The following is a 27529-nucleotide window of genomic DNA, read 5'->3' as shown; positions in this document are numbered from 1 at the left end:
CTAAAGCTAATGCCAGACCAAGAGGGCGGTCCCAGGTGGTATTAATGCCACAAATTTCAAACTATTTGAGTTGTATTTCTTCAAATTCTGACATAACAAAAAGCCAAGTTTCTTTTGTGTTTTAAAAACTTAAAAATAAGTCAGAATTTATGTTATAACTCTTCCATTAGCGAACTAAAAATCTCCTTATCTGCAAAACAGGAAGCTAGATGAACTCTAAGGTCCTGTGTTAATCAGCTTTTCTGTGTAGCAAACAACTCCAGCGTATCAGTGGCTTTAAAGAAGTTATTTCCCAGTTATGAAAAATAAGGGTTGTGACTAGGTGAGTTCTACTCCAAGTTGTGGATCAACCGCAGGTCTTCTCTGTGCAGCTTCTTATTCCAGGATCCAGGCTGGAGAAGCAGCCTGGATCCTGGCTGGATCTTGGACAAGCTGCTTTCATTGCAAACAGCAGCTGAAAGGATGCTGATAGAAACCTGCAGTGCCCCTTGTGCTTCTTGCAGATGTGGCATATGTCACATCTGCCAACAGACCACTATCTAAAGAGTCTCAAGGCCAAGCCCAAAATCACTGGGATGCATACATGTGCTCCATATAAAGGGGAGATAGGAATAAATAATTATGAACAATAATATACCAGTGGTCCCTTTGGGTTCTTAAAAATTCTAAGACAAAAATGAAATATGCATAAATTGGAAAGTAAAATGTTAAGGTGTAAATAATGATTAATCAATCTAAGTACATTTATTGATAAGTAGATTCTAAGGGGAACAAACTGGAAAAACAATTATGCCATAGGGAATCTACCTGCAAGGTATTTGCAGTCTAATTGGAAATGTAAGGTCCATGCATGTGAAACAACGACATTTACTTATATATGGTATCAGTATTGCTTATTTATAGTGTGCTAAGTTATGTAGTTGAGATATTGAAAGATATGAATACCATACAGAATAAAGAGTTAATCAAACAAAGCATGAATGCAAGCTCTCCTTAAACTTGACCTTGAAGGATTAGTAGAGAATACATAGGTGGGACAAAAAAAAATAGAGAATTATTGGAGAAACAATGAAAACAACAGAAGTAAGAGAGAGCAGAGTATGTTGGGGACCAATAAGGACATCAAGTTAATTAGAAAGGAAATTTGAAGTTTGGAATTCATATTGTAGGTCACAAGCAGCTACAAGAACCTATTGTCTAGTTCTAGAGAACAGGGGTAAGTTGCTGAAGATGGCATTTAAGGGAAGGTTAATCTAGTCTGATAAAGATGGATTAAAATAGGCATATACTAGAACAAACCCAGGGGCCTGAGATCAAGGCCTGGGCTAGACAGGGTAAGGGCAAATGCGGAGGAAGAAACAAATAGAAGAGATGCTTATAAGCAAAGAAGCACACCATCGTTTTCATGTATTTAGACCTGAGGATGGAAATCGTAGTAGAATGAAAGTAGGTACCAGGTCTTCATAGTGGAAGACCATGGTTAGTTTAGTGGAACTTAACCTGAACCAGGCAGTCAAGAAAAAGAAAAATTTCTTAATTGTGGTTAATAGCTTTTTGTTCACTACAGATATAACTTGTTTCCAGACCAATTTCTGGGTCTTCTATGAAAATAAAAAAAATTAAAAATGAGGCCAATAAGATCAATACATAAACATAATAGCAAGTAAAGAAATGTTCAATACATCACATCGAGTGTTCCACTTACCATTATCCCCGTGGTGGGTTACTTAACAGAGGTTTTCATTCTGAGAAGGTGTGCTCCAGGGAACTGCTGGAAAATAATACTAATCACTGAGCATTCTTTTTCCTTGGTTTGATTTGCATTTATGGATGCTGACAATTTAAGTTGTCCCTTTCTGTGGAGTTCCTTAATAATGGCACTGTACATGTGGGTTCCCTGTACGTCTGGAAGGAGAGAGAGCAGGAAAGGAATACCTGGCAATCGTGGAGGTGCCAACTCATCTCCTTCTACACAAGCACCACATTCATCTATCACCATAACTCTTCCTGAATTCAGAAAATATCTGCCTTTTGCTCTAGCCATTAGAGAAAGAGACCTCTTTTTTAGTACTTCATTTAAAAAATTACAAAGATCATCAAATTTAACCATTATAGTACACTTTAGAAATTCTTATAAACAGCTATGATACAGCAACTTATTCTGGGATATTTATTAAACTAGATTACTGATTGCTGTTGTGATTATTTTCATTGAAAATGACAGTATTCAAGGTGACTTTTTTTAACCTCACCTGAGGATACTTTTTTTAATTTTAGAGAGAGAGGAAGGAAGGAAGAGAGAGAGGAAAGAAACATGTATGTGAGAGAGAAACCTTGACCGGTTGCCTCCCTTTCGCGCCTGGGACGACTGGGGATCCAACCCGCAAGCCGGTGTGAGGCTTGTGCCCGGGCCCGCTTCAAGCCAGCGACCTTTTGTTGAGCAGATGATGCTCCAGCCAGCTGAGCCCAGCCAGGCCCAGGGTGATTTTTAGATATTATTTCTCTGGCGACTATTGCGTATACCACAACTTAAAAGATATCAAAATAATATAATATTAATGAATATTAACATCTAAAAATAAATATTATATAGTGATATCGTGACTACATTATCTGCTCTCTGCCCAGTGTCTTATATGCTTATATATCTTAATGACACTTCAGAGCAACCATATGAAATGTTGTGCATTTGTTTCTTACACACTTGCATATTAATGCACAGCTATTATACTACAACTGTATACACTGAGTGAACAGGCCTGGATTTGGACAAGCATCAGGTTAAGCACCGAAGACGTAGGCTGTAGCGACACTTCCTCACAGTGTACGGTTTATGTAAGTGGACATGCACAGAAATAACTTTTAAGGACCAGAAAGTGCTATAATATATAAATTTGTATAGAAGACTTTGTTTCCTTGGTCTGTACAAATACTAGGTAACTTGGCCACAGAAGTAAAGCATTTATACATCTCATTAGATGGGTCAGAGTACTAGTGTGGTGGGTACTGTTTGCAATTCTCTGACACTATCTGTTCATCAAATGTGTTGTTTTTTTGTTTTTCAGTTCCCGTTGACATACATTATATTTGTTTCAAGTGTTCAACATATTTATCAGACATTTACACACCTTAGGAAGTTATCGCCCCAAAAGTCTAGTATCCATCTGGCACCACACATAGTTATCACTACATTATTGACTACATTCCCTATGCTGTACTTTCAATCCCTGTGGCTATTTTCATAACTGGCAATTTGTGCTTCCTAAACCTTTTCATCTTTTTCACCCATCCCTCCAAACCCCCTCCCATCTGGCAACCATCAGTTTGCTCTCTGTAACTGTGTTTGTTTCTGTTTTGTGTTCATTTATTTTATTTTCTTATATTCCACATATAAGTGAAATTACGTAGTATTTGTTTTTCTCTGTCTGACCTTTTCACTTAGAATAATACCCTCTAGGTGCATCCATGTTGTTGCGATGGTAAGATGTCATTCTCCCTGTGGCCGAGTCATATTCCACTGAACGTGTGACATCTTTATCCACTCGTCTATCGATGGGCGCTTAGGTTGCTTCCATTATAAAGAATGCTGCCGCGAACAGAGGGGTGCATATATCTTTTGGAATTTGTATCCTAGATTTCTTTGGGTAGACACCTAGAAATGGAATTGCTGAGTCATATGGTAGTTCTGTTTTTTTAGTTTTTTAAGGAAACTTCATATTGTCTTCCATAGTGGCTGAACCAATCTGCAAATCCCACCAACTGCACGAAGTTTCTCTTTTCTCCACAGCCTCACCGACACTTGTTTGCTGACAGGTGTGAGGTGATAGCTCAGTGTGGCTTTGATTTACATTTCCCTAATGATTAGTGATGAGTATTTTCTTACATGCCTGTTGGCCATCTGTATGTCGTCTTCGGAGAGGTGTCTGTGTCCTCTGCTCACTTTTTTAATCATATTTTCTGTTTACTTGATGTTGAGCTCTATGAGTTCTTTATATATTTCGACTATTCATCCCTTATCAGATATTTAATTTCAAATATCTTCTCCCATTCGCTAGGTTGCTTTTTTGTTTTGTTGATGGTTTCCTTTACTCTGCAAAAGCTTTTTAGTTTAATGTAGTCAGTCCCCCCCGCTTTTTTTTTTTTTTTTTTGCTTTGGTTGTTTTTGCCCTAGGAGACATAGCCAAAAAATATTACTAAGACCAATGTCAAAGAGTATATTGCCTATGATTTCTTCTGGGGTTTTTAAGGTTTCAGGTCTTACATTTAAATCTAATCCATTTGAGTTTATTTTTGAATATGGTGTAAGAAAGTGGTCTAATTTCTTTTTTTTGCATGTATCTGTCCAGTTTTCCCAACTTCTGTATTGAAGAGACTGTCTTTACCCCACTGTATATTCTTGCCTCCTTTTTTGTAGATTAGTTGACCATATAGGTATGAGTTTATTTCTGGTCTCTCTCTTCTGCTCCCTTTACCTATATGTAGGTTTTTATGCCAGTGCTATGCTGTTTTGATTACTATAGCCTTGTAGTATAGTTTGATACCAGGTAGTATGGTACCTCCAATGTTGTTCTTCTTGCTCAAGATTGCTGTAGTTATTTGGGGTATTTTGTGTTTCCATATAAATTTTAGAATTATTTGTTCTAGTTCTGTGAAAAATGCCATTGAGATTTTGATAGGGATTGTATTGAATCTGTATATTATTTTGGGTAGTACTGACATTTTAACAATGCTCTAATTCTTCCTATTCATGAGCACAGTATATCTCTCCATTTATTTCTGTTTTCTTCAGTTTCCTTCTTCATTGTCTTAAAGTTTTCTGAGTACAGGTCTTTTACCTCAATTCATCAAATGTTTTATGTAGTCCTTGTCTTATTATAGTTACTAGTATAAAAATACTATTTATTCAAAAGTTGTTTCATTAAAGACATTTAAGAATAGAAGATAACTAAATTATTCAGAGTAAAATTATTATGCTATTGGTAAAATTAGCAATAGTGTTGATCTTGTAATCTTAACTATTCAGAAGGCTAAAAAGGTGACAAAAAATATTTCTTGAGCTTTTAGTTTGAGCTCACCTCTGTTCTCAGATTTTAGTGGGTGTCAAGGAATAATTAATTCATGAGTCTAATTTTATACTTTATTTACAAAGGAGTCCCTTTTTGCCTATTGGCTGTTATTCCTAAACTTTGGGACTAGAACCACCTAGTGGCACAAAATGAAGGACATATATCAAACCTCACAGAGAATGATTCTGTTTGCACAGATGCATAAACAATATATCAACCTACTCACAGAATTTCAGGGTTTTTTGAAATGGAATGTACTATAGTTTCCTTTTTATCAAAGATGAAACTAGTCCAAAGGGGTAAATGACTTTCTCAGAAACAGAAACACACACACAAAACAGGAAAAATTTCAAAACTTCTAATTTCATGTCCAATTTTCTAGTTATCGTGTACTAGCTCCTTTTATCTTTCTTTTAAAAGCATATAACAGTAATATCAAACATACTATATAATGCTTTCTGTGTGCCAGACTCTGAGTTCTTAAATGTGGCAAACTATAAAATAAGTACTATTATTACCCGCATTTTATAGACGCAGGAACTGAAACATAATGAGATCAAGTAATTTGTCCGATTTTGCAAAACTATTGAGTATTAGAGCTGAGATTCAAATCCAGTCTGGCTCCAAAAATTGACAAGCTGTGCTTCAAAGGGATTCTCCCTCCCCCCACCCCTCTCTGGCACAGAATAGAATTAATCATAATTCTTGACTTATGATATATTTTCATTACTGGAAAGTAGCCATGAATGGCTATTTTATTTGCTTAATTAGTTTTAAATTCCTTGGATATAGTCAATTTTCCCCTTGCACTGTTCACTATTAGAATATCTAGTGATTTACTTTGTATTTTTATTTGGATTCAGAAAAGAACATTAGATCTCTTTATCTCCCCCTATTTTAATACTTCTTACATTTTACCTCTTGGGTCCTACCTCCTGTTGATAAGCCCTTTGAGTACAGGCGTATGAGTGCATATCCCTAGTGCCTACCTTCATGATAGCATAGAATGAGCATTCAATAAATGTTTGATGAATGAATAAAAGATCTACCTAACATTGTGGTCAAAGATCATTGTATTTACTTATACTCAAATGAATTAAATATCCAGCTTTGTGCTTGATTGTTATTTTTAAAATCTTCTGTTTTATCATAATAATTTTTTTATTTCTTGGTTTCTTCAATTTTTCATACAGTCAGTCATAAAAACAAGATGAGTAAAATCAAATGTATCACTCATCTACTTCTTTCCCCAGCTCCCTGATATAAGAAGTTCCATACTTTTATTCTTACAAGGAAAGTAGAACATATATTTTTAACTTGAAAGCATAGAGCTATAATCTTTTTATCTCCCAACCAGAGTGAGATACTTTCCAAGCACTTTGTTCCCTTTTCAAGAAGAGAGAAAATTCAGTCTCCACTGATCGCCCAGTTAACAGCTCCGAAATCAGTCAGCATGAGGAAATCAAAGGAAAAAGTCCTTGTGTGTTTGGAAAGACGATAGGAAGGAACAACTTGACTAGAGAGAATATGGACAGGGGATGTAGGCAGAGAAGCAAAAATTGAATGTGTCGTACCAGAATATTGATAAGTGCTATTTATTAAGCACCTACTACGCTAACCACTTAATATATTTCATATAACTCAGAGTTCAGTATATTACCAAGGTCACAGCTAATGACAAGGGGAGCTGGTGCTCAGACCCAGGCTGGAGGTCGTATCCTCACACTCGGGTCCCCACACCAGCTCTGTTGGGCTCTAAGAATATCTGGACGCAGTTGCATTTGGAGAGTCCCGGGTGCTGGGTTAGACAGAGAGAGCTTAACTGACGTGGGCCATTTACAAGGCTGTGATAGCACGCTGGCTGTGAGGCAGTGAGAATATTCTCAATGACAACGAGAGAAAAGATTAGGAAAAAGGCTATAGTTTGAAGAAGACTAGGCAGGGCTTGGAAATCAGGGGCGTGCATACAACCCAGGAACCTGAAAGAGAAAGGATGTCAGATTCAAATGGCCATGAATAGTATCCCTTTTTCTTCTTCCAACTCTATTATGTATTTTTCCTTCTGGGTCATCTACTACAACTTTGCATCAACTCAATTTTACCTCTAGGTAAAACCAACTGGGAAGTAATTTCTAGGAAAGCAGTGATTATTTTAAAATAGCAGTGTGATAATTCACTACTCAGTAGATATTTATTTCAAACAACATTCCAGATTTTTGTTTCATGGTTGCTCAGATCACATTCACATACCCCTAGGAGTATTGTTTTTTCTCTCACACATCAAATATTGTTTTTTAAATTATATACATACATATATGTGCATATATATTGTGTCTATATTTGTATGTATATAATTATCTATACACACACATACACATACACCACTAAAACAACTGGTTTCATCACATCCATATTTTCTGCTCTAGGTCACAAAAACAAGATAGTGTAGATGAGCTTGTTTATATAAAGTAAGAAGGGAAAATGTTTGAGGAGTCACAAAACAAAAGAAAGAGAGAGGAAGAACATTGAAGGTTCACTTTCAAAGAGAAATAGGAGTAGAATAAAGTAATAATATATATTTATGCATATATTTTTATTTAAAATAATAATATCTACTTTAACCTATAAAGTGTTAAAAGAAATTAATTTCTTTTCTCATATAATATACAGGGTGAGGCATAAGTAGGTTTATAGTGGTAAGTATGCAAAATAGTTTATTCTTGTATTATTATTTATTAATTATTGTATTATTTTTTATACAAACTACTATTAACCTACTTTGGCCCCACCCTGTATGTATATTAAATAAGTATTAGTCTCTGGAAACCTTTGAAAGGAATGTACTATTCTTACTTCAGAGCAACCCCCTTTTTAAAACACTTGTTTCAAAAAGAGAAAAATTAAGTAGCCTAATTGTTAGTCTTTTTTTTCTGTTTTGTGAACCCTCGTGGAGCTATTTTTTTTTAATATCTTTTTATTTATTTTAGAGAGAGGAATGGAGAGGGAGAGAGAGATAGAAACATCAGTGGTGAGAGAGAGAATCATTGATTGGCCCCCTACTGCGGTCAAGCCCAAAACCCGGGCATGTGCCCTGATGGGGAATCGAACAGTGATCTCCTGGTTCATAGGTCAGCGCTTAACCACTGAGCCACGCCAGCCTGGCAACATGGGGCTATTGTTATCGCTAAGATCCTGTGGGCTTTACCCATCGCCTTGACTTCTGATTCTAGTGGAAAACCTAAGAAATTTACATTTGTTTCAGTGTTTGATTTAAATAAATGGGAGCATGGAACAGAGTGAAGGATTTCAGAGGGAAGGTGGAGAGGAGGGAGTGGGTGGGGAGAGATTAATCAAAGAACTTATATGTTTATAAGCATAACCCATGGACACAGACATTGGTCTGGGGAAAGCCTGGGGGTGGGGTAGATGTGGGGTGGAGGGGATCAATGGGGCTAAAAAGGGGACATCTGTAATATTTTTAACAATAAAGATTTTTTAAAAAGGAAAATGTTATATCCTTTTATAATAAACCAGTAATCTAGTAAGTAAATAAAATTAAATAAGTAAATAAATGGGAGTATAAATACAGTTGATGATATGTCCAGTGTGTAAGTATTTCAAAAATATTTATCATAATGGCTCTGTATGATCTGAGATTAGTTTTTTTAATCTTGCAAAGCAGTGGCCAAATTTTAAGAAAATTACAAGCTTTAGCTCTCAAGAAGCACACAGCGTTCTCGCTGCTAAACACAAACCCAGCCTTCAGACAGTGCAGTCCCACAGAGTAGATTTTGAAGCGTTACAAGATTCTGTTTTCTTTGTACTTACATTGTATAGCGTTTGGGGAACACTTCATCCAGGGTATAAGAGTACCCTTTATAAACAAGCATCTTTATTAGACTTTTTTGAGGAAAGCACTGAGGTACCGGGAAGATAAATGACTAGTGAGAGGTGCAAAGCAGGATTTCAGCTGCATAATGAGCCCACGAGGTTGGACTAAGTTGCTTTGCAAGAAGCAAGTCTGATCAGCCTTTCTTAAAATAAAATCTGTGCTCTTGCTGGATCTCAGTAAGTATTGTCACATTCAAACAGCAGTTGCTTTACAAAAGGCAAAGTTATTAGAGTGGCATAAATTAGGTGTGACTAAAGGCTGAGTTTTGTTTTGTTTTTTAATCCTCACATGAAGACATGATTATGGATTTTTTTTTGAGAGGGAAAAAGAGAGAGAAACATCGATGTGAGGGAAAAACATAAATCGATTGCCTCCCACACATGCCCCAAACAGGGACTGAACCCACAGCCTTTCAGTGTATGGGACACTACTTCAACCAGCTAAGCCATACCAGCCAAGGCTAATGGCTGAGTTTTTAACAAACATTCAGAATTTAAAACTCTATTTTTGCACTTGAAAGTACACATACATTCACATGTGTGTGAACACACATGCACTCATAAGCACACACACACTCCAGAGTCTAGGCCTCTCTCAAAACATTTTAATGTCATTATACTTACATCACATTTTTCCACTCAAAACACCCATTTTATGCACCAGACTTAGCCCCAAGAAATTTTTACTGCTTTAAAAATTCAGTCTCTTTTTATTTATTTTTTTAAATGTACCTTTATTGACTTGAGAGAGAGGAAAGGAGAGGGAGAGAGAGATAGAAGCATAAATGAGAGAATCATTGATCGAGCCCGCAACCCGGGCATGTGCCCTGACCGGGAATCGAACCCCAATCGCTTGGGTCCTAGGTCGACGCTCAACCGCTGAGCCACGCCCGGCTGGGCTTCAGTCTCTTTTTAAAGGGAAAATTTGATGTCAATGAGCATAATCAAAGAACGTGCTACTCTTTTATAGCCTTTAAAATATTGCAAGCATGCAGATAACATGTAGTAACATGCAGATAAGCACATGTGCTTCCATGATAATTATGTTGATAAAAGAAATAACCATAGACTCTGAGACAGGAATGAGACTTTGGCATGCATTTAGATGACTCCAAATTTACATATGTCAACCGAGAAAGAAGTTGGGTGACTTGCCTGGACTCTAACCCTTGGTCAGAACATGCCCTGGGGAGTCCAGGCTCCCAGTCCAGTGTTCCACCCCTACCCTTTTCTGCCAGTACTTTTTGTTAAAAAATCACTTTTTTATCCCTAAAATTTACTAATAAAATAAATGTTTTCAGAATTGCATTTAAATCTTACATAAAGGAGCCAGGAATATCAATTAATAAATATGTTTAACAGAGTCATAAACACGACTAAAACATTTCTGTTTTAAAATTGTCATTACTTTAGAGATACACAGAAAAAAAATGCACAATGATAGACTGCTATGGATTGCATTAATCCTAACTTATAGAGAAACTATACTTTAGCCTAAAATAATAATTTACATTCACTGAAGATGTGCCATGTGCCAGGTGCTACCATAGGTACCTTAAGTCATTTAATCCTCACAATAATCTTGCAAGGTAAATACTATGATTAGCCTCATTTTACAAATGAGAAACTGAGTCACAGAAAAGATTAGCAGTTTTCAAAGGTGATAAAGCTAATAAGTGGCAAAGCCATGTTTGAACCTATCTGTCAAACACTATTTTACCCTAGTTCCTACTCCCACAGGTCTAAGCACATGCACCGGTGTGCACCAGAACAGCAAGCACACTGTCTTCATGCCCGCTCAGATAGCTCCCTTTTCTCATATTAAAATGCTGGTGGGCATTTCAGTTCTCGTGAAATTCAGGTGACTTGCAGAAACTTAAACAGCATGCTAAGAGTGAGTCCTCCTGGATAGTGAGAGAGCAGAACCATATGAAATTGAAGCTGTCTTGCATCAGCTGATCAGAAGTAAACAATAAAAGAATTGAAAATTGAAAGCTGTGGGAAGGCACTGCAATTATTTCCCTTCTATCTTATCTTCGTTTGCTACAAATAGCTTAAGACTGTACTTGACCAAAACTATAATTCTTCCTTCATGGAAGTTTTCATTCATCATGACTTTTTAATTGGTGGAATCCATAATTGCCTCTTCTTTATCTCATGACATAGTTCCTTGAGCAGCTCAATAATACTAATATTGTAATTGTCAACTCACATGTAAATGCTTACTGATATGAAACAGAGCCTACTATTTCTAGAACTAAATTATGGCTGAGATAAATATAGAACATTTCCATATAGAGTAACATCTATGAGTCCATACAGCCCAGAATGATAAGTGTAACAAAGGCACCAATGATTTTCGTCTTGGTAATCATAATTCTCTGCTTTAGCATCTACTTCAAAAAGAGAAAGATACACCTCAAAGTGTGCATTCACTTTTTTCTTCATAATCCATTCTACAACTGTCATTTTATGGAGCTTTTTATGTTTGGAATAATATCAGTAACTATTTAGAATTATTGAAATCCAACATGATTTTATTTTATATATTATTGGTCTCAAAAACTTGTGCATAAAGATGTTGTCTTAGTGATATTCTCACCAATGTTCCGTGTAAGATATGAAGAAAATAATATGGTGGGCTTTCTGTTCTAATAAGGTTTTAAATCTCTTTCCAATATAATGCTTTTGGTAGTAACATTTTTATTCTGATGATTTTTATCAGTTTTGGCTTTTTTTTAAATTAATTAACCAAGATCTCTTTAGTACTCTCTCTAAAAGCTAGGATGGCTCTTCATATTCTCAGAGGCAGTCTCTCACATTCTTTGAGCTAATCAACATGAAATTTGCTATTGTGAATTTCTTTTTTTCTGTGTTTCTTAGCAACTGCAGAAATTTTCCAAACAAATTACCTCCCAACCAGAATATATTCAGTAAAGCAACACTGAATACTTCATTAGGTTGATGAGATAGAATAGACCAGAACCCAGGAGCCCTTAGTATCAGGCCACACGGTATGAATTTAGGACATGGGAGTCATTGAAGAATTTAGTAAAAACTGACTACAAGCAGAAGTATGCTCTTTGACCTGTCTAGAACAAATGTATGCAATGAGAGAAACTGACTAGCAGGAAGGGCACTAGTTAGGAAGCCATTGCTGTATTTATAATGTAAACTCAGACAAGACGGGGTTTTTGTCTGCTTTACTCAGAGATGTATTCCAAGCATCTAGAAGAAAGTCTTCAACACAGTAGATTTTTTTATGAATATTAATTGAATGAATGGGTGCGTGAATGACTTAAGAAAAGTGAAAGGCCTGAACTAAAGTGAAGACAATGGAAATGGAAGGAAATGGAGAGATATTGTAAAGGTGACAGTGTTGACACCAACTAGACACGGAAGTAGGGGGAAGGGGAGCCAAACGTGATTCTGAGGGCGTAGCCGGCTGTTTGGGAGACAGGGAATCAGTCACAGAAGCAGCCAGGCTAGGAGACAGGTCTGGAAGTGATGGCACTCATTTTCCTCGGGGCGCACGGAGTGTGGGGCACTGTGCGCGATGCATTCGTTTAGGGAAACGCAGAGGCTGTGCCGGATTAACAGATGGCAGTGCAGGGCGCAGGCTTCAGGGCGAGGCTGGAGCTCGGACAGGGGCTCCGCGAACCCTCCGGTAGGGTAACAGGCCAGAGGCGCGCTCACTCCAAGGGCCTAGGGATGCCCTGGCTGGGGGCTCGGGCGGCTGGAGCAGCGCCTCACACCAGAAACAAAAAGGCCTCAAGGCTCGTTCCTGCTCGGGTACATGCCTAGGTCGCGGGGGGTAACTGGCTGGCCTCTCTCTCCCTCCCTGCCCTTCCTCTCTCTCTAAAATCAGTAAGAATATATTCTGGGGTGAGGATTTTTTTAAAGGGGGCGCATAGAGATAAAGAGAAAAAGGTTGAGGCAAAAACTGTCTTTAAAGGTCCTTTTTTATTTCCTCTCCTTTCCATTCCACAGTCACTGACCTAAGCGAGCCTCGTCGTCCCCTGGGTCTGGGAACACAGCTGCCCCTTTCTCCCCAAACCTATTTCGATCTTACGCGTTCTGCGGGTTTCAGCTCGCGGCCCACCCTCAGCGTGCCTTCCCTCGCACATTCAGCTCTTATTAAACCCTTCATTGTGTTTCTGTATTTCATCTTTTCGGTATCACAGATGTTACTTTTTTGTTAATTAATCATTTCCTGTGTCCATAGCGACATTTTAAATATGTCTTAAATTCTTAGCTTGGAAAAAATCGCCGAACCTATCTTATCCCTCCTTTATTATCTTCCATAGTAAATAGTTGTTATAGTCTTAGTAGGTGTTCAATTAATTCTTGTAAAGCAATGTTTGAGGGGAATACGGACAACCCTCCTCTTACAATTATTAAGGAAAGCAACTTACTAGAAAATAGGATTCATGTTTATTCAGTTGATCAACAAATATTTATGGAGTAACTACTTAGAGCTTGATAATCTTTTGTTTTCCTGGAGATAAAATATTGAACATGATTGACAGGGTTATTGCTTTCCTGGAGCTTACATTACACTGTAGGAAGAAGCATATCATAAACAAGAAAACAAATAAATAGGATAATTACATATTGGGACACATACTATGAGGAAAATGTAACTGGGACAAAGAATAAAGAGGGATGAGTGGGTCACCAAAGACCTTTTTGGGAGGCAACATTTGATTACAATCCTGAATGTAAAATATGGAGAAAGAGTATTCTATGCCTAGGCAACAACAAATGTGAAAGCTCTGAAATGAGAACCAGCTTGGAGAGTTTTAAAGATGCCAAGGAGTCTGGTGTGGCACACAGTAAACAAACTCTGAGAGTAATATAAAAACAAACTCTAAGGAGAGTAGTACAAAAGAGATATTAAAGAGTTAGTTGGACCCAGATATATTGTAGAATCTTGAAAAACATGGGAAAGACTACAGATTTTTTTCTAATAACAAAGGGGTGAGCCATGGAAGTTTCGAAAAGAGGAATATTTATTACCTCTGGCTGTTACACTAGAGAAAGAAATATGGTAGGAAGAAAAGAGGAGACCAGAGGCAGTGAGCAAGAGTGAATGCAGGAAGATAAATTAGGAAGCTGGTGCGGCAGTCCAAAGGGGAGATGATGGTGACTGGGTCTGGGGAGGTATAATTGAAATGGGGCAGAGTGACAGGTTCCAGTCTATCATAGCTATAAAACTGATAGGACTGGCAAAAGGTATGGATGGGATGGGTGAGGAAAACAGAGAAATCAGGAAAATTTGTTCTTGTGAACAAATAAGTTGACAGTGGTACCATTAACTGAGTTGGTCAAGCATAAGCCAAAAATAAGAGCCAGGGGAATTAAGACTTTGGCCGTGGATTTGGTAAATTTGACATGTTTATTAGACAGGAACTTAGATATATAAAGGTGAAATTTAGAAGAGAAGATCAAAAGAATAAGAATTACAATTTGATAGGAAGAAGGTACTAGTTATGAAAGACTTGGGCACTGATTGAAGGACTTTGGGCTTGATGATTTTAGAGGTTACTTCACTAGTTATTAGAAACCGATTATTTGAGATATCCACTAAAAATGAGAGGTGGGGCTACAGAAGCAGAAAAAAATAAACACCTTTTATGAAGATCCTAATATCTAGAAATGAGAAAAGCAAATGATTTAGTTATATGCTCTTTACCATAAGAAAAGAACCCCCAGATCAAGTATTCTTGAGATATTTATCTCACATAGCTAACCATCTCAGGGGTAAATGTCTTCAGGGTTGGTCGATTCAGAGGCTCAACAAGGATCATGTTCTTAAGAACCAGGGTTCTTCCCCGGTCTCCACTCTTCCACCCTTGGTGAGTGGTAGGACTGTCCTCAGGCTGACCTGCCTTGTGATGGAAGGACGCTTAATTACAGCAACAATGGGACAGTGTGCGTCCCTGTTTCCACTCAGTAGAAGAGAATGAGAAATCTCTCCTCTTGGGCATGAATATAAATTTGTCCCTGCAGCTCATCTGAGGCCACAGATTTACCCCTGGACTGAGCAGATCCCCACAAGAACATTCACTCACAGCTTAGACTATTTAATGGGGTGGAGAAGATGTTGGAGAGTCAATCATAATGTGCCCTATGACAAATCTGAAAGAATTCACAAATATTAGAAAATATAAGGAACAAAGGAGAAAGAATAAACACCTATAATACCCAGATTAATACTATCATTTGTTACACATTTATTTTGTGCTAGTCACCCCTTTAGAGGTTTTCCGTGGTCTAACCCCTCTAACCCTCACAACACCCCGAGAGGAGACAGGTGTTATAAACTATTCAAGTTACAGTTAATAAATGGCAGAACCGGGATTTGAACCCTGACCCCAGAAGTCATGCCCCTAACCAGTGTGCTCTGGCTAGAGTATGAAAATAGAAAGAGGGATGATACCATATACTCAGCTGGAAAAAATGCAAATAGGAGCACAGGCACGAGAGCAGTATCGGGAGGAGTGTGCTGTCCGCTTCGCACACATCGAATTGTAGTGGCATCAGGAAGCCTGTCTGAAAACTGTTGAAAGCCTGAGATAAGAGACTGGGTAAAATGAGGAGGAGGTGTATAGATTTAGAATTTGTCAATATAAAGTAACAAGGGGCGGGGGAATCAAGAAAAAATATGTACAGCAAAAAGGGAGCCAAGTCCAAAGGACAGATATTAGAGGGAAAAGAGGAAGAGGCGCTGGTAAAGAAGTGACCGCAAGCGTGTGCAAAAAGTAATGCCAAGAGATAATACAGTCTCTCTGTCCTCGGGATCTAGAGCAATCCTTGTAAACGGAGTTGGTGCTTGACAGCTATTTCTTACCTGAATGCATGAACTACTGCTACAGGCAGCTTCTGCTGTGCCTGTGGTTGACTCCAACACAGAGGTTCTCAAATGTTACCAGCCATCAGGATGGCCAGTGGGCCTGGTAAAACACCCATTTCTGGGCCTAGCGCCAGATTTCTGATTCAGTGGGTGGGCCTAATCTGCATCTCTAGCAAGTTCCAAGAGAGCTTTACCCCGCTGATTTAGGGCCCACACAGTGGGAGCCGCTGCTCTGATCATCTCCGGCTTCCTTGCTGTTTCCTATTCTCATTCTCTCCCTTGCATCTTTTCTCCTGCTTCTTTGCTCTCTTCCCCCTTTTAAAAAAATATTTTGATCTTCATATTCAATCCTGTATAGATTACTCCTACTCTATATGATCTCATTTAATTCTTGCAAAACGTCATTGAGGGAAAGATTATTGTACCTATTTTACAGATTAGGAAAAGATTTCGAGCCCATAAGGGGAAAACACTTTGGCATTGAATCCACAGACCTGAATTATACAGTGGGCTAAGCAGTTAAAGTTGCAATGCCCTTTTGCATCCTTCCTCAGTTCCACTTGTTCAGTTCCTTCCTCCTCAGCAACCGCGAGCTCTTCTTCAACAACCAAGCTCACTTTTCCCAACTGCTGTATTGACCACATCACACTGCTTTTCAAGTCCTTTTGTGGTGATGGTGGTTCTTTTTGTCTCCATAGAATCCTTGTTATTAATCAGCTGAGTTCTGTAACTTGATTTAGTGTCTCTAACAGTTCTTTGCTATAGGGACTTCAAAAACTGATATTAACTGGTATATTGGAAAAAAGCCTTCCAGATTTTCACCTAAGCCTACCCCCTACTTGGCCGTTATCTTTATTCCAATAAAGTATCATATTTGTTTTCTTTTACTAGCAAAGTAATTCCTTGGAACTAGGAACTTTGTCTCTTATAGTCACTAAGTCTTATTTGGTTTCCATGGAAGGTGATGAAAATGTACTGATAAAATAAGATTTTTTTTTTTTTTACTTAAAGAAACAACAAATTTCCTATTATGTCACCAAAACTATATATTCCTAGTGTTTTCCCCTTGCATCACATCATAAAGTCTACAGGTTCCTTATTAACTTAAAGTCACAGAACCTTAGACCCTTGAAACTAAAAAAGTGATAAATTGTCATCTGTTTCATAGCCACCTTTAGTCAGGTTACGGTGAGGAAACAAAAGCCCCTGAGAGGGGAGCTAAATGGGCCAGAGCTATATAGTTACACCTGGCAGAATCTGGATTACAGAAAAGTCCAGATTTCCCTACAGCCAGTCACGTACTTACTTCCACCACATAAACTAACCCCATAACTCTAGCATCCTAGTCCAGCTCCAAATGTTTAAAATTATATGTAACTTTTGAATCAGGCACAATGAAGACAATAAGAAAAACAGAAGAGGTACCAAGGATCCTCCAAAGTTCTACTCATCCAGCCTCTGCCTGCTCCCCAAGCTCATCTTGTACTTGCTCTTCTCTACTCCCTGGAGGCCATTCCAGGGTGCTGGCCTGCTCCCAGTCTGCTTCCCCCTAGGACCTTCATTCTTTCACTCGCATTTCCTCTGGCTAGCTAAACCTCCTGCTTCACTTTAAATAGCTGGCCATGAGGTGAAATCCAGTCTCTTTTATTGCCAACTTCCAATGCCTTTCCAGACAGTACCAACTCTAAGGAGACGTTCACCAGCCCACCGTGAACTGAAATAAATAAATAATATCAATGTAGTCAGGTGTTCACTCAATGAATTCAGTTTAAAGAGCTGGTTTTTGTTCTGAGATTATATCTATCTTATATTAGGGGAATTAAATGTCCTTTCATTTAGGAAATGAGCACAGATTTATATTTTTTTTAATGTCCTTACTTAACAAAATAAAAATTGAGCAACCTCTGCCAAATCTCTTAAATATTTTTCCCCCTGAAATCTAAAAGACTTGGAATTGTATATTCCTTACTCAAATTTATTGTGGAGAGGTGGAGGCAGGGAGAAAGGACAAAAAACATAATACATGTGTAAGCAATTTGCTGTACCAGATTCTCTGTCTGTTTCCTTCTTTAAGCAACTCGGTGCTTGATAGAGTATGTGAAACACTGGCATTTCTAAGCTCATGCTGCTGACTCTGCTTTCACATTCCTTACATTTAAAAAAAAAAATCCTCTGGGATGGTTTATGCAGAATTCTATGTCCTACTTTAAAGCAAAGAACTTTTTTGACCTTCAGTGCATGTAAAAAAAAAAAAAATGTAAAAAAAAAATGAAAAAATGTATCCTATTCAAAGAGAATCTTTAAAAAAAAATCTTCAAGCAAAGCTTTTCTGTGTTATCACTGATTAAAATTAAAAGGGTAACAAACTGAAAGCTTTAAAAGGAGTTGTCCCTTGAAACCTTTTATATACATAATGCAAAAAAATTCCATTCTGAAACAAAGCCTTGTGGAGCCAGCTTACTGAATGCAAAATGATTGGACTCTGTCTTATTTAAATGTGAAGGTGACTATTTGAGGTCTCAAATAGCCATTGTGACCACCATCTGTAAAACAATTTCTCTGAAAACTGGCTACCTCTGGAATACATATTCTGCATACTCTGGCAAAAGATGGGAGGGAAATCCCTTTAGGAAAGACTGAAATAATGGGCCATTCGATGTCACCTTCAGAGTTTCTCACATCCTTTGCCAACACTGAAAATCCATCTTAACCCTGACAACCAGTTGATGTGTTCCCACAGGTTAGAATGTTCCTTTTCTTCTCCACCAAAAATGCTGTGTGTTCCACCAGTTTTGCAGGCAGCACACAAGAATGATGAGAGTCATTCTTTTGATAACACAGGATTTAAAATTCAGACCTGTAGAACAGCACACGAAGAGTTCCAAAAGGATTCAGTCACTTGGTGGAGCTGATCCTGTGCACAGCAGATAGGCTCCACAATGGAACACCTGGTGAAGAGCATTTTTAAATTCTTAAGCTTTCCTTTCTTCTGTACTTCTGGAAATCCATGCAGCTGCTGTTAGGCAGAGCATGTAATGTGAGACCTTGCAGTACCTCACTATTCCCTTTTGTATACCTATTTTGATGCAGTCACACTACAGAGCTAATATGAAAAATAAGTTTAAAATGCAATAAAAATTTTATAGTAAAACTGAAAGAAAAATTTATACGGAAACCAGTGGAATCGGCCATATATAGTATGCTTAACATGTTTCAAGTTAGTGTCACTTGATATGCAAAGAAAAGGGGAAAAAACACACAAACTAGTAATGCTTCATCCCATTCAGCAAGTATTTATTAACCCTCTGCGATGTGCCGAACACTATGCTAGGCAGTGGATCTATAGCTGTGGACTACACACATTCCCAGCCTCCAAGCTGCTTACTCTAGGAGGAAAGGCAAACCAGTGAATGGGCTATTTTCTGTTCAGCGTGATATGTGTTCTGGGAACACAAGAGAATTGGTATAGAACTCAGGCAAAAAGTATCAGGAAGGCTTCCTTGTGGAATTGAGCTGAATGGATAGACAATTTAAAGAACTGAAGTTGGTTGATGTTATAAGCTGAAGTGTGTCCCCCAAAATTCACATGTTGAAGTCCCAACCCCCTCAGAGTGTGACTGTATAATTTAGAAGTAGGATCTTTAAGAGGTAATTAAGTTAAAATGAAGTCATTAGTCTGGGCCCTAACCAAATATGACTGGTATTTTTATAAGAGGATTAAGGTGTGACACTGATACATTCAGAAGGAAAACCAGGTAAAGACACAGGGAGATGACGGCCATCTACAAGCCAAGGAGAGAAGGGTCAGAAGAAGCCAGCCATTCTGACACCTTGATCTAAGTCTTTTAGCATCCAGAACTGCATGATAATAAATTTCTGTTGTTTAAATACCCAGTCTATTGTACCGTCTTATTGCAGCTCCAGCAAACTAGTATAGTTGATGAAGTATAGGACATTCTAAATCGAAGGAACAGGAGAAAGAAGCCCCATGTGGAACTGAGTATGAATCAGGGTGTAGCAGCAAATGAGCCAGGTCTGTGTACAGGGGTGCCCTGGAGGACCCGGCCTCTTTCACAGTGGTCTGAGATGCCTGGGCAGAGAGCTCAGACTTGATCCTGAGGGTAACAGGCCACCATCAGAGGTTTTTCACTGAGATCAGATATAAAAGGCTTACATTTTATAATGTTCACTCTGCCTGCAGTGTTGAGTATTGGTTATCTGGGAGCAACACTCTAGCAGCTGAGAGGCCAATCAGAAAGATATTACAATAATTTAGATGAGAGATGATAGCTCCCTAAAATACAGCGAAAATGGGGGGGTGGAGTAAACTTGAGACATGAGGGGACAGTGTGGAACAAGACAAACAAACCAAAAAAAGCTACAGGACAGAAGACGAGAGCAATGTTGTTAGAACAATCTCTGAGCCTTCCCCACAGTGTCACATTTCCACCCCAGTGGTTAGTCTTCCCGAAGTAGTCACATTTATAATGGCAGAGAAGGCAAATTCCATTTTTAATAGTTAATATATTTGGCAACATCTCCTAAGGCACCTGCCAACACCAGTGTATCTCAGGCTTGCACTCCTGAACTCTGAGACCGGAGAACACTAAATTCATTCACACTTCTAAAAAGAACATGGATTGAGGCGTATTCTGTAATACCTATATTTATAACACTGCCCAGAAGTGTTCTATTTTATATGCGTGGAAATTGCCAACAGGATACTCACAAACCGTCTTAACTTGCACCTCTAGCCTTGACATCCCTGTGGAAGAATAAATTGCCTTCTAAATATAGCTGCCTAAGAGAAAGCAATGAGGAGGAAGGGAGAGGAGGAGGGAAGCGTGGGGGGAAAGAAAGCAAGAGACTGCTCCCCCCCGCTGGCCCGACGGCCGCGCCAGCCTCTCTGGGCAGCCCGCGTTCAATAATAATTATTATTATTATTATTATTTCCTGGATGTTTCTTAAGTGGATATATTATAGCCCAGGAGCCCGCCTTTTCACGTTCTGCGTTTAGTGATCGTGTTCTCTCTGTTATCATATGGCCCAGCTTCCCTCAATGCCTGTATCTTCTTAAACACTGTGTGACTTCCAAAACCAGAAAGTTTTTGAGGAACAGCACTTCGTTGTGTTTCCTGCGGAAGCCAAAGCACAAAGAAAAATGATAAAGCTCTGGCCCCTGCTTTATTCATAAAACACTTTGCAAAGTGCATTTAGAAATTTGCCTTTGTGACCACCGGCACCCAGAGCTCTCAGGACCGAGTTCTGACACTGTATTTAGTTCATTCTTTGACTGCTCAGCTAAAACTCCCATTTGAATGCATTTATTCTGCTTTACACATTATGTTATCAGTCACTTTCAATATTTCAAAGTCACAGCAGGCTTTTTCTGACACACATTTGTCAGAATGATCTGCCTTGATTGAACTTATTATAGACCACAGTGCCTGACTACGGGGGGAAAGCCTATATAGTACCAGAATGTTGAAACTGCCTGATAAAACAATAGATGCAAGAAAATAAAAATAAAATAAATGCACATAAATGGATGTGCATTAAAAGATCACCAAAATGTAGGATCACAAAATAAGTATATAGAATTAAAAAAAAAAAAGTGAAGAAAAATGTAATAAAATTTTTTTGAAGACGATAAGGAGCCATCTGAAAATTCAAATAAGTGGTTATTTATTACATACTTCCTTTCCAGTAATCGGGGATTTAAATGGGCTCTCCTAATGGATGCTGTAATTGAATTTTAGCATGAACTCTACTGCTGAACAACAAAGAACATAATGAAAACACATGCTCTGACCAAAAATAAACTTAATGAAACTTACAGGGAATTACACAGAACTCCAGACCCATTACTCTTTTATCGTTCTTGATAGACCACTAAGCATGTCACCCAACAGAATACCTGTGCCACGTTTGTCTGCTTTTTACTCCAGCTTTTCACCTTCACCATACATGAGAGCTACACGCTAGAGAAGAACCATAGAAATTGATTTTAGGACCAGAAAATACCAGTGTCTGTAAGGATGGACCTCCTTTAGAGTTGCTTCCATTCGAGGTCTTGTATAAAGCACAAGATAAGAAAAGTAAATTATACGTAATAATTAGTATGCCAAATCTCTTCTCAAAAGTAAATTAATAAAATACAGAAACCTGAAGTATTTGTATTAAAGTCACGGATGAAAATAACAGAAAAAACTAAGTTGTACTGTTCTTTGGAGGGGGCATTTATATAACTCAACATATTTTTTCCAAAGTAATATTCAAGAAATTATGGTAGACATAGGAAACCTCCTCCAACAGACCCACAGTTTGAAAACCCAAAATCAAAAGAATTTATAAAGCTTCCCCCACCCCCACCCCCCAGAAAAAGTCAAAAGTTGTAGGTCATATACTTGCTTGTTCTATTTACAGAAATAAGATTTAATTCCTTCTAAAAAATATATGTTTAATTTGAATATTATTTAAAGCCCTGAAATTAAGGATTGTTGTTTTAATTGTGTTTGAATCCTTGTATTGAAATGTCACAATAACCTATGAAAACTTTAGGCCGATTAAATTATTATAAATGCCTTATGACCTCACCTACTCATCATCATGAATTTCTTACAAATATTAATAGTTTTGAGGTGTTTATTGATTCTTCATGAACCATCTGACTATTAACATAACTCTAGATTTACAAACCAAAAGACATTGTGAAATACATACTGAGTTCAGAAAATATTTAGAAAAAAATTGAGAAATATTTTTAGTAGCATAATTTTAATATTCATAAACAAGTTTTCTGTTAAAAGAACATTCCATAGAATATTGTCTTGAGATTTTTAAATTTAAAAATTATGATGACTTATAAGATATGTAGATTATATCATAAAAACATTTAAAATATATGTTATCTTCACTGCATCCAAGCAAATTTAAAACTAACAATTTTATTAAGTATCAATTTTAGTCTATTCATCAACATGCAAGTACCTTGATCAAATAAAACAAAGTACATGCAGTGTGAGATTGCACATTGGAAATTTTATGGTAAATCATCAATAAACAGAGAATTGAGATTTTTGGCAGATTTGCTTATTACAAAGTTAAATCACTCATCTTTACTCACCTGCATACATACATCACACTTTACACAAGCTTATACACTCACATTGACACATAACACCCACACTCACTGTATTTCATACTCTCAGACAGACACTCCACTTCCCATATTTGATTCGTAATTACTATACCAAAAAGGACTGCTATGACCAAGAGAGACAACTAATTCTAGCTGTCATTTCAATCAAATATTCCATAAGAAATTCAGTTTTTCTTGGACCTGTTTACACTATTCACTGTTTCAGAAAAACTCATATGATCAATTCTTTGTTCAGGTAGCTTTGAAGGTGTGACTTTTTTCATAGGTGTTTTACTGCCCCAGGGGGAGGAAGGTATCAGTACCTTATCAGTTGCTGTGCCTTGGGCCTGTGGTATGTATAGAAGTTTGGCATCTGAGTAACTATCCAAGAGAGTATGTATGGATAATGCCTATTTAAGGAAAATAAATTCCTCTTCAACTAGTCCTATCTTCAGGTAATATTTCATTCATATTCTTATTCCTTTCCATATAGTATGTTCTTATAATTCTGTTTCTACTTTCTTGTTTTCATATTACTAGGAACTCATTTTAGCTTATATTTATAGCAATTACAATAATACTTTAACGTGTTTAAAATATTTCTCTTATAAGTAATACTTAGGACATTGTGCATGTTTTAACAAATATTGAGTGAATGTTGATGTTAAACTGTAGATCAAATGACTTTGTTATTATATTTATTTTTTTTATCTTTATTGTTGAAATTATTGCAGATGTTCCCTTTTTCCCCCCATTGCCCCCCTCCACCACACACCAGCCCCCCCCCCAACAGGTTTTCACCGCACTATTGTCTGTGTTCATGGGTTATGATATATGCAAACAAGTTCTTGGCTTAATCTCTGACGTTGAACTGCTGTTATGGAGGAAGAGTTCCCACCAACCATAAAAATTGTATCTACTGTAAATATTCCATCATGGCGGTATTTGGTTTGGTAGGACATAAGTGCCTTCTGGCACAGTATATTTTCTGAATCCAAGAAAGAAAACAAAAAACAAAAAAAACCTCTGATTCAGCCATACAATCAAAGATTCAAGGGCAGATTTAGGGAAAAAACCTGATCCCTCTACTTCTAATCACCTCTGCCCCAACTTCAAAGAACTCATATTCAGAGCACTGGTTCTAATTTGTTTTCTGTGGCTGGGTTCTTATTCAAAGTGTTCCACTTGAGTTTGTCCTTGGGGGACTATCTGGAAGCTACACTGAGGGCGGAAATCTATAGTTAGATTGCCTGAGGTCCAAACTCCTTGTAGAACCGAATATAGCTGCCTGTTTACTTTCGAGGGCAATCAGGATGTTCATTAGTAACTGAGTCGAAGCAAAGAGGAACTTTATTTGTACTCAGCCAGTGACCTGGATCGTTTTCAGAATGAGTATTGAGCTGAAATGGACCATTCATTTCTGCTTCCACTGGGATTCTGTACAAAAATGGTTATTGCCCTTACCTTCTTCTACAAACAGGCATAGGGATTTTCAGGAGCAGAAAACAAGCTTTATGTTTGTCGCTTGGTCTTAGGGTAATATTTATACGTGATTTTTGATAACTCTTAGAGCAGGAGATAAACCCTCTATTTTGGGTTAACCTGTTGGACTGATTCCAACACCTTCAGTTGGTAGGCGATTAAAATGTGACAGTACACCGTGGTGAATAAAAGGTTTCAGAAGTGGAGAAAAGAGATAAAAATTGAACTGACATATCGGGAGCATGGTCAGTAGAAGTTCATGTAAATTACAGGAACTTTGGTAGTTATTAAAGTGGTGTTATTATTTAGTATTAAAATAATGCAACTTGAATAATTTTAATAGCAAAAACCTAAATAGGGCATGCTGGGGCGAGGCACTATTCTTTACATATACTGTCATTTTTATCCTCACAGCTACCCTATTTGCAGAGGACAGATCTGAAGATTACAGAGAGGTTAAGTGACTTGCCCAAGATCATAGGAGTAGCAAGTGATGGGTCTGATATTGAAACCTCGACAGCCTGGTTCCAGATTCCATGCTCCTCATCACTGGCTGGTGAAGTGGCCACCAAGGGGTAGTGCCTTCAGATTCTGAATTGCCTCTGGGGAAAGCGTTAGTCACAGGCATGAGCGTGCTCAGCTGAACAGCAATGTCCTCATTATCAGGGTATAAGAGTAGTTTTAGTATTGCACCATGCTCCATCTCTAGTGAGTTTTTTTAAAATAAAAAAACTGAACCAACCAACTGAAATAATTATTTTTACCTAAAATGTAAAGAACTCGTAAGCACATCTTAAAGCCTTACAACCAGTTCAGAAAGAACGGCCTCATGAATAAGGTTTTCTCCGCGCTTCAGGAGACCCCAGGGCGCTGGAGCAGACAGACATAAGGCAGGGCCAGCCCGTCATCAGCAGAGCCCTACCAGTGACAGCAGCAGTTGGCTGAAGGAGGCACACTTAGCAGACTTCCAAGATCTTAAGGCCTTGAGATCAGGCAAAAAATGCCACGAACTGGAGAAAAGGGGCCACATGACTGCCCAAAGTCCAGGAGGTCATGTAAAACTTTCACAGGTAATTCCCCAAACTAATTGGAAGGAAACTGAAAGAGGCTGGAGGTCCCACACTTATGGGTGGAGATAAAACAGATGAATACAGCCTGTATCCAAAATTGTCATCACATCTTTCTCTCTGGTGGGTACCAGCTGGAAAAAAAGCAGATTATGTGTTCATCCACACGTCACTAATAACCTTTTTTGCATATTTTGGGGATATAGTCATCATATCATATCTAATTAAAAAAATTATATGAAGTGAAACTCAGTTTGTTAAATAGAAAGTTCTGAAATTAAAAGAGAAAACTAATTTACTAGATGTCATGCCTTAAAAGGGGGTTATGAATGGAAGGTTATATTCCATTTTTTAGACTTTTTAGATTTCACATTTTGTCATAAATTTCTCTGCATTAGATGATTGCAGAATAGAATAAGTCATCAGGAAGAGAAGATATAATGACAATTTAGTAGGGAGAGTACAGACTCAAACATGGCTGAGTCATCAGTGGAAATTTCAATTCCTTTCTCAATTTCCTTTAAATTTTAAATTAGATTTCACTGTTAAGAGAGCTCAGTACTGGGGATGTGAGAGCTAGTTCTCAAACTGAAAACCCTACCAAGATATGAGATTTGACCCTTTGTACTATATGATTTTAAATTAAGATTTTAATGGCCTCTTTTCATAATAGAATCTCTAATTTACTAAAAGATAGCTTTAATATATAAATCAGTATTTTACATTTACAATACCAGCATTGTTATGATAATAGTGTCAAAAATAAAGCATTATCAGTAATTCTTTATTCTGATCCAGAGTTAGAGGTATTTCTTTAAAAAAAAAAAAAAAAATGAGAACTCTGGAATACAGTTGAAAATTAGAGCATTATCCATATGAATTATTTCTAACAAAGGGTATTCTCATGTGAAAAACAAGAGGGAATCTTGTAGTTCTAGCTACATTTATGCAGTGTTTTGTGTCAGTTAGAATGCTATCTCAGTCAAAATAGCTCCTATAAGTACAAAATTACGGTTATTTCTCATATTATACTTTTTTTTCCTTCAAGTGAAACCATATTTATATGGTGTTATTTTGACTTGCCACTAGACACATAGTCACCTAAAGTTTTATATTCAAGGTAGTGCTTAAAGTCTCAGCAAAAAGAATATTTTCTACAATTTTATAGTGAAGAAGAAAAAGTAAGAGAGACACTATTTCATTCAAGTGGATATTTGTGCATTAGAAATGACTGTGGACTAAATAACTTATTTACTATTTTGATTGAAGCTCCCGGTCTTACACAGGGACTGCTAGAAAACCTGCCCAAAATTTGCCCAAGAGGAAGACATTATCTCTACTATCCAGTCAGAAAAAATCGGCCATCTGAACAGAAGGAAAGTACTACCTCTTGTCTCCCAAGGCTGTTTGCTAGACAAACATCCTTGAAAAGAGTCCAGGACAAAAGTTTGTCATAAGACATATGGAAACAAAATAGAGAATTGTCCCTAGACAAAATATTGTAGTCAATCCTTATCATTCACAATTCTGTATTTAGGAATTCACTTACTCACTGAAATATATTTGTAACCCTAAAATCAATACAACACTTTCCAGTCATTTGCAGATATGCACAGGGGCAAAAGGGGGGGGGGGGAATTGAGTTGACTGACTCTCAAGTTCTCAGCTAAGGCCAAGGAAGGGGACTGGCTGCCATCTCGTTTCAGCTCTCAGAGAGTAACAAGTGTTCTTACTGTAGCCTAGTGTTATATTTCTTGCATTTTTGTGTACTTTTGTGTGATTTTGCTACTTAAACTGGCCCCGAATAGTACTGAAGTATTGTCTAGTACTCCTAAATGCAAAAGAGCTGTGGTGTGTCCTAAAGAGAAACTATGTGTATCAGATAAGCTTTGTTCAGCCTTAAGTTATAATATTATTGGTATTCAAAGTTAGTAAATCAAAAAAATATATTAAATAAAACGGCTTTAAAAAGAAAAAGGCATAAAACAAGGTTAGGTATTGGTCTGTTGTTGAAAATGTTCCCAGA

At 37.6% G+C, this 27529-nt stretch overlaps 1 protein-coding gene across 2 annotated transcripts in view; it reads left to right on the top strand.

Annotated features, from left to right (window-relative positions):
- Window positions 1-27529, top strand: part of GRID2 (glutamate ionotropic receptor delta type subunit 2) — a 1226675-nt gene that overhangs the window by 1072748 nt on the left and 126398 nt on the right. The window lies entirely within an intron of this gene.

The sequence above is a fragment of the Miniopterus natalensis genome, chromosome 1 (genome assembly GCF_054644295.1).
Source record: "Miniopterus natalensis isolate mMinNat1 chromosome 1, mMinNat1.hap1, whole genome shotgun sequence".
Taxonomy (NCBI): Eukaryota; Metazoa; Chordata; class Mammalia; order Chiroptera; family Miniopteridae; genus Miniopterus; species Miniopterus natalensis.
Note: the sequence above shows the minus strand (reverse complement) of the source record. Positions and strands in the feature narration are given on the sequence as shown.